Source organism: Adiantum capillus-veneris, chromosome 9 (assembly GCF_014529385.1).
Source record: "Adiantum capillus-veneris isolate H3 chromosome 9, ASM1452938v2, whole genome shotgun sequence".
NCBI lineage: Eukaryota > Viridiplantae > Streptophyta > Polypodiopsida > Polypodiales > Pteridaceae > Adiantum > Adiantum capillus-veneris.
The window spans coordinates 160,604,792-160,613,771 of NC_140939.1; the positions used below are offsets into that span (position 1 = coordinate 160,604,792).

The 8,980-nt window shown below is 41.2% G+C and overlaps 1 pseudogene; it reads right to left on the bottom strand.

Annotated features, from left to right (window-relative positions):
* Positions 1 to 6,032: 6,032 nt before the first annotated feature.
* Positions 6,033 to 7,002, bottom strand: LOC147451479 (uncharacterized; annotated as a pseudogene).
* Between the last annotated feature and the right edge of the window lie 1,978 nt (positions 7,003 to 8,980).

Here is an 8,980-nt window from a genome sequence, read left to right on the forward strand (position 1 = left end):
TTTTTAATTGTCTTAACCATGTGTGTATTGTAAGACATAATGTGTCAACTATGTGGCGTTCGTAGACTAAGTGCAAATTATGTGTGAACTCTTTCTGAACAAGACCTATCTGATGCCACCTGATGCCTAACATGATGGTAGAGCAATGACCTCTCAAATGGAGGTGGTGGGTTGAAGCTCCTCAAGCCATCATCTCCCAACTTCACCCCACAAAAAACAAGGTGAAAATTAACTATGGTCTACATAAGGCTATTGAGGGGAATTCCATAATTAGAGGCTTCTTTGTGAGAGAGAAAAATAGGAAGTGACACTAGTATTTTAAAACATGTGGTAACACAATAAAATATTATGTTATTTGGAGAGAAGTGTAACAATGAACTAATTAAATTACAATATATTCCAAAGCATAAATAAAGTATATCCAGTTAACCATAAATCAAGCATCAGTGTACAAACTATCACAAAAGTGTAGATTTATGAGCATTAGCTTGTATTAAAGCTTGAACTTCTGACACCAAGTTAATGCATAGCCATGGCATCTTGAAACCATGAAATCTTACTAGCACAACATTCGGATACTTACAATAGCAATTACTTTATCATAATTTAGAAAGCAACAATAAGAAATAGAATCCTAAGCTCTAGCATATATTTAAACCTGGTTAGAAAAGAACACTCGAGGCTTGCCAAAGTAGAAGCGTGTGTGATTAATCCACTTGTGGCACGAAACATAAGTTATAGAGCTGTCCAACAAAGTCAAAGTGATGGATTTGATATAAAACTTGCTAGAGTAGAAGCTCTCAAGCAGGATGGCGGCAGGCTTCCCAAAGTCCTCACCCACTTTGATAAGGAAAGAGGACCGTCATCCTTACTTCCACACAACCTGAGTTTCGACATTGCACTCACCTTTCCCGAACTTGTGTTTGCACCTCACAGAAGAGAAACATCATCCCTCATAGGAGCATGTCAACAATAATGTGAAGACATGTGCATTCTCCATGAGATCATGTTGTCGGTGCAAATAACTAGATGTGAACCTCAGATGCAATTGCATGATGTATGCTTAGGACATATTCCACCACAAGTTTTAGACTTCTTTCTATCCCCAACAAAAAGAAAATTTGCACACATTGTGTGAGAAATGCATTTTTCACACTTGAAAAACTTGCATGTGCATAGACGATGCCATGCAAAATCTGAGCATGCCGTCCAAGCGCATGCATAAGTGAAAATGCAGTGGATTTTCATCTCTATTTACACTGTGAAATCATTTTGTCATGTAGGTGGGAACATTAAAGAGATGCCAATCTCAGCACACCCGCAACGGATACATCTGACATGCGTGTAGATAGAATATGCCATTCTTAGTTTGAGTATGCTGTCCATGTAGGCGTATTGGTGCTAATGGAGTGGATATGCATCTCTCTATGTGTGTCTGTGAGGTGCATGCCCAAACAAAAGTGATTGCTTTTCTGCATCTTATCCAATGTGTGGTTGTGTCTATGGGGGGGAATGCTAAAGGGTAGAAAATGCACATGCCTGGATCAACCACTTCGCTGATGAGTTGAGGTTCACCGAGTTTGCAAAGATGTCATTGAACACATGGGATACAATCTCCAGGATGTTCTCATTGAGGTATCTGACAATACACTTGATGACATGAGTTTTCTTCATTGTGGGAGAGGAGTCAGAGCAACTTTTAAATAAGTAAAGCTTGCAAAAGATCGATGTCAAGAATAAGATGATGAGCTTTGGAACTCAATATATAACAATATTGAGCATCATATCATTTTCTTGCATAAAACAATATATAACAAGCTAAATTAGAGGAAGAAGAAGAGATGATGACAGGGTCGCATGAAGTAATTAAGGAAAAGCTAAGCTTTGGACATACAGTACATTGACCATCATCATCTTCATCATATCACTAGAATTGAGATTTTTCTGCATAAGTGTTATGTAAGTAACAAGTTGAAGAAGAAGAAGAAGAAGAAGAGATGATCAAGGCAAGTAAAGCAAAAGCTGAGCTGGTGTATATAACTCCCATATAACTACTATGGTGACCGCATTAACCGGCACATGCACATGTCCTAAAATAATGATGAAAATAAGGGATGGTGTACTATTTGATTCTTTTTAAAAACCTTCATTTTTCACATGTACCTTGACCTTACCCTAATCAAGAAAATCAGTACACCATGCAAAGAGACATCATCATTATTTGTGACGTGTCTGCTCTCTCTCTTTTTCAAAATGGGAATTCAAATTCAACTCAGAGAACCCATTTTTTCTTTCCTTTTTTCAACAAAAAGAGTGAAAAGAGACATCGATGTTTGTGACCTTTCTTTCTCTCTCTCTCTCTCTCTCTCTCTCTCTCTCTCTCTCTCTGACCCATCACCTCAATAATACAATTACCAGTTCCCTCTTGAGTACGACCCAACATTGTTGGTCGTGTATTTGGACAAGATATTGCTTCATATTGATGAGCACAACACAATCATATTGAGAGAGAGAGAGAGAGAGAGAGAGAGAGAGAGAGAGAGAGAGAGAGAGAGTTTGAGAGACATTGTCTGCAATTTTTTATTGTGAATTGGTGGGAATCGAGGGTCAAACTAGAGAGTATGCCATGTGATAGGAAACCAAGCCACATGTAATGTAAATGGCCTATGAACTTTAAAAGTAGCGGATTTAGGAAATTAGGTGAAGCACTTTTGAGGGATTACTTTGTGAGCATAGCGGGTGAACTTAATTGATGGTAGCAACATAAACATGGTACTTAGTGAACTTGGCATGCACAATACTTTTGCAAGAGAGAGAGTTTAGAGAACATGACAATAGTTGAGGACCGGATTCATACGGAGCCGGTCCCCCCTCCAATAGGCATTTGTATTATAGTTTCTCCCCTCAAGAGAGACTTAGTACAATAAAATCTTTGTGTTCCTTGTGACCTAGGTGATGCAATGAAGATGGAAAGCCTCATGCATCACAAGCATAACATAAACCTTGTAGAAATCATTAACTATCCCAAGCCTCAGTCCCAGGCCTTAAACACCTTCAAAGGTGGAGAGAGCTAGCGGTGAATGAGGATAGGGAAGACGAAGAAGAAACATTCCATAGAAGAAAGAAATAATTCCTCACTTATCATCACTCTTCTTGCTAGCATACATAATAGCATAGTAATGAAGATGGAGAAAATGGCAAGCTTAAGCATTGAAGCATGGCTCTTGGTTGGATTTGCATTCCATAGCCAAGAGTGTTGGTGTAGGCTCTCACTTCTCACAAGCTTGGAGAAGGAGGTGGAGTTTCTAAAATTTCACCAAGTGAGAATGGTTCCCCAAAATGAGTGTGTGTGTGTGGTGTATATCCCCCTAGCACCCCCCTTGCTTGCTTGGGACGAGTTGCAACTTTTCCACATGCTGCAAGCTCATTGGACCCCTCTCCCCCTAGCCAATCACATGCAGCATGCAGTCAAGTACATGGGTAGTCTTTTGACAAGTGTCCTCCGTACCCCTTAGAGAGAGAGAGAGCTTGAAAATATCTAGATATTTGTTGGATGGAACTAGAAGATCATTGGACCCCTCTTTAGCCAAACCAATAGCATTCAAGCACACCATGTGGTTAAGCTTAGTGAGAGTCTGACATGTGTCCCATGTGCCCTTTTAGAAAAGGGGTGGGCTTCGGGTAAGTGAAAGGTTACATCAAAGATTCCCCTAACTTTGGGACTTTCATGCATAGGAAGCTTCTCAAGCAACTTCCTCATTAAGTTTGTAGGGTCTCTTTTTGACTCAAGCACCTTACCCCCCATGAATAGGAAGATTCTCAAGAAACTTCCTCATTAAGTTAGTAGGGTCTCTTTTTGACTCAAGAACCTTACCCCCCATGCATAGGAAGCTTCTCAAGCACCTTCCTCATTAAGTATGACAAGTACCTCAAGTACCTTAGTCATCAAGCATGACAAGCACCTTAGGTGGAGTGCCCACCTCAAGCTCAGCTCTAGCTTGCCTAAGATGAGAGTTGTGTTTGTAGAATCTATTTTTACATGGTAGGAAGAATCCCAAGATCTATCCAATGAGTCTTGAACTCAAGACCTAATAGTGCAAAGGGAACTAGGATAACCAATGTACCACACTTAGGTTATACAAAGGTTATTTTGAAAACCTTAACGATCTCTGGTCCTTAACGATCTCCGGTCAGGCATGAACTCCAGGCTTGATTCCACACACACACACACACACACACACACACACACACAGAGAGAGAGAGAGAGAGAGAGAGAGAGAGAGAGAGAGAGAGAGAGAGAACTTATGTTCCCTTTACAAATGCAAATTTGGTACTCAGATCCATTTAGTGGCTTTCTTCTTCTTTTCTATAAAGTACAAGGTAGTGCTATAACACAATTGAAAGGACAACTCTTGCTTGGTTTGTGTAAAGGCATCACTATGTGAAGCAAGAACGGAGTGGTGGTGGGCCCTAGCACCTTTACTTTGATAAGACGTGCTCAACAAAGTCTTCAATGTGGTGAGTATGATGGATAGGATGCATGCATATATAAGTATATTGAGGAGAGGTTGTATATGAGTGGAGGAGCTGTGGAGCATTTCTCTTGGGAGGAGAAGCTAGGGGTGCCCTTGATAGTAATGCATAGAAGAAGGCCTTCACATGAGCAACACAAAATGATCATCGGCTTGTGAGATTAAGGATGTGGCAAAAGAACTTGCCCTTACACCATTCAAGCATGGTACTAATGTGCTTTTTAGGAGCCATGAAGACACATTTCTTGCACTTACTACACCATTCAAGCATAGATGGTCAACACAATATGCTTTCTAGGAGTGATGGGGATAAATCCCTAGTAGCACTTCCACCAATGAAGCAATATGGTAGTGATATGTTTCTTAGGAGTGATGAGGAAAAAGCACTTGCACTTACACCATCAAAGTATGGTAGTAATAAGTTGTGGTAAAGTATATCCAGTAGGATGGACAATACCCCATCATATAAGCAACCTACAAACTCCCATCGAGGTATTGCAATCCGATTTCAACCAGATCTTGTCACTTCATTTGCAGCACTCTATGCATGACCTTTGCTGCTCATTAAGAATCAACTTTACAAATGCACATGTAAAATAGCGTGGTCAAAGAAACATTCAACATACAAAATGGAAATAAAAAATTTAAGACAAGAACATATATAATAGAATTGCGTTCGATGACTCAGATAGAGTAAAGACACAACATCAAATCGTGCAATTTCTCTGCCTCATAGTTAGACCTAGCTCATACATTTGAAGAGTAAAGACCATTAGACATGCAATACATTACAAAGATGCTCAGTGTGAAGATATAACCGTACAACAAGTGTAACCAGAGGCTTTTTCCTAGGCTGAGGCAACTCGTGCTATCTGTGTCCATTGCAACAAAGCCATCTGTTTGCTTCAAATTTTACTTGAACGTAGTGAAACCACGTATTAAGCTACACCAAATCTTGAACCCCTTCATACAAAGTGCACAGAAGAAGGTCCAACATCGGCACATCGAAAAGGACATGTGCAACAAACAACTTGCTTTCAACCCTATACTTCATGGAACTTTTACTCCACATGAAGAAGACAGTCAAGATTCCGCATGAGCTCTGCATGAAGAAGACAATCAACAATCCTCATGAACTTTAAGTTACTCTACATGAAGAAGGTAGTCAACAATCAAAACATCAAGCTGCAATCATGTGCTGCCAACTTGCCTCTTGTCTTCGGAGACAGCTAAACAATCATAACCTTTCTCTACCCTTGAGTTGTGTAAACATAAGTACAAGGCAATCAAATCACCTCATCATTGCCAATATCAAAGTCACACTCATCATCAAATTATTCATCATCCTCATCAAAAGACCACTCCATGTCATCAGCTGATGCAAACCCATGTGCATCATGCTCCTCCTCCTCTGAGAAAGCTGAAAGCCTAGCGTTTTGCCTTGAGTTCCACGTCCAAATCATTATTGCGGAATCCTGCCAATACTTCAAGTTCTCTTTTCTAAGAAGAATCGTGATAAACAACCCGTGCCTGAATAGATTCTTAAAAATCTTGTGCCAGTACACCTTAACAATGTCCTCCCAAGGAAACTAGAAATTAGTATATCTTTTCAATGACCTAGAATCTCCAAAAACAATAGTCTAGAGAGCATTGTCTAGAGATCCAAAGCTCTGGCATCTGCAAGCATCCGTGCAAAATCCATGTCGTTGGATACAATACATTTGATGCCCTTGTGTCTGCCATCTGTTTCTTTAGCTCAATGTCTACATCTTGAGCCTTATACTGCACTCTCTTTACAAAGATACCCACTCGGGGCAAATCTAGCCAACCTTTGGAACCAGTATTGGGCTTGCCACTTCTTTATACATCTGCATCTTTAGAAGCATCGCCGCTCTGTGTTTCTCTTTCTTCTTTCCCTTAAGAGAATTCAGCCTTGTCATCCTCTTGTTATGATCTATCTCGTGAAGCTGCTTGAAATGCTTCTTGAGAAGAATGTTATTTTTGAATTTTTGACCACAAAGATTGCACACATAGGGTTGCCATGGCTGCACAAGGCCTTTCTTTTCAAAATCTCTACCTCTTTTATGTTACACCTCTATTCGCGGACTCAATTTGGGACATGCATGAAAGCATGGTGGTTTGCATATGCCACCATCTCAACAACAGATCCAAATAGAAAAGCAGCAAGTCAAAGGTAGAGACTTGCATCGCATTGGAGATGATGTTGGGGGCTTGTTGTCAAGGTCCCAAAACACAGATACTATCACATTCTTGAAAGGAGAATTATTTAATTTACTGCTTGATTGTCCTTGGCTGAGAGGGCTCACATAACCTGAAGAGGATAAATTGCCAAAGCTCCGATGTACTCCATAGCCAACATAAACAACCTCATGCAATCTATTAGCCTATGCAGGATACTTGCTTGGAGGCCAGAGAAAACGTAGGTATGGCTTGAATTGGCGGAGCACATGCCCTAAACCATAGCCAGAGGAGCATGAGAGAGAGAGAGAGAGAGCACTTGACTCAAGAAGGTGGAAAGGACTCAGGAGCAAGCTCAATGTTGATCGTCCTCCCAATTTTAGGTGCTCTTGGATTGAGGCTTGCGATGGGGCAAAGAGAGAGAGAGAGAGAGAGAGAGAGAGAGAGAGAGAGAGAGAGAGAGAGAGAGAGAGAGAGAGAGAGAGAGAGAGAGAGAGAGAGAGAGAGAGAGAGAGAGGGAGAGAGGATAGGACTCAATAGGCTACAACCGCTAGCCTCATAGGAGAGCTAGAGCATGTCTTCAACTAGACCAAGGTGTTGGAATTAGGGTTGCAAAGAAACACACACAGCTTGGAGAAGACGAAGGAAGCTCAAGGCACACAATAGACAGTGTGTTACTTAGTAGGCAACGGAAAGATCAATAGCCCTAGAGTGATGGGCGTGTATACAATGCTCAGGGGAAAAAACCTCCTAAAGAGGGAAAAAATGCCCCGACGGTCCTAGTGTGTTCACACACATCACTACCACATGTATGGTAACAAATCCCCCCTGGAGTGATGCGGTGAATGAGAGCTGGAACATGAGTAAAGGGAAGTTCCATGCCGTGAAGACATGATCAGTCCACAAAGGGGAGTAAGCCCAAAGCTTCGTGGAAAGCTTCAAGCTTCTCGCGAGACAATGCCTTTGTGCAAAGATCTGCAAGGTTGTCCTGTGTTGGCACATAAGCCAAGCTGATCTCTCCTGCTGAGAGCCTCTCCCTGACATAGTGGTAATGCACCTCAATGTGCTTTGTGTGAGCATGAAAAACTGGGTTCCTCGCAATTGCCAATGCGCTCTGACTGTCAGTGTAGATAGTGTTGGCAGTGTCTTGGCCAACACCCAAATCAGCCATAAGGCGTCTGAACCATACACACTCAACCATAGCTGTGAAGACTGCCTTGTACTCAGCCTCACAACTCGAAGTGGCCATAGTAGGTTGCTTCTTGCTCAACCATGATATACATGAACTACCAAGCATGAAAGAAAAACCACTTGTGGACACTCGCGTGTCAAAACAACCAGCCCAATATGAGTTCGAAAAATCATGTAAGTCTGGCAGCAATGATCCCCCCTTGGGATAAAACAAGCCAAGATGTAAAGTTCCACTAAGGTAGCGGAAAATCCTCTTGACAGCCTGCCAATGCTTAGACCCTGCGCTATGCATAAATCTGCTGATGTGTGAGACTGTAAACTGAATATCTGGCCTTGTGTTGCATACATAAATGAGGCAGCCAACAACAGTTTGGTAAAGAGTGACATCAGCAGGATCGCCAGTATCATGTAGACTCAAGTTGCAACCTGTTTCCATGGGAGTGGCAATAGGTTTGCAATCCTCAAGTTCAAACTTACATAGCAATGTCTCTATGTAACTTTTTTGACACAAGGCAATACCACCATCACACTGCTTAAACTGTATATCCAAGTAATGATGCAACATCCCCAAATATTTCATCTTGAAAGTAGCATTCAAATCAGTTTTAAATTCAGCAATATGTCTCTCATTTGGTCTAGTGATCAGCAAATCATCGACATAAAGAACCACAATGAGAAGTACATCACCCTCATGCTTTACATACAATGTGCTTTCTGTTGGACTGTTACAAAAGCCTCGTTTAACCAAATGAGTGTCAGCTTTCTCATACCAAGCACAAGGAGATTCCTTCAACCCATACAAAGCCTTCTTACATGTGCACACTTTGTCCTCTTCTCCTTTTATGACAAAACCGCGAGGCTGCGTTACATAAACTTCCTCAAATATGTCACCATTCAAGAAAGCAGTAAGAATGTTTGATTGATGTACATCCCAACCAAAATGAGCTGCCAATGCACATAGAAAAAATACAGTATTCATACGACAAGTGGGAGCAAAAGCCTCTTCAAAATCTATGCCTTTTTGTTGTGCATAACCCTTTGCAACAAGTCGAGCCTTA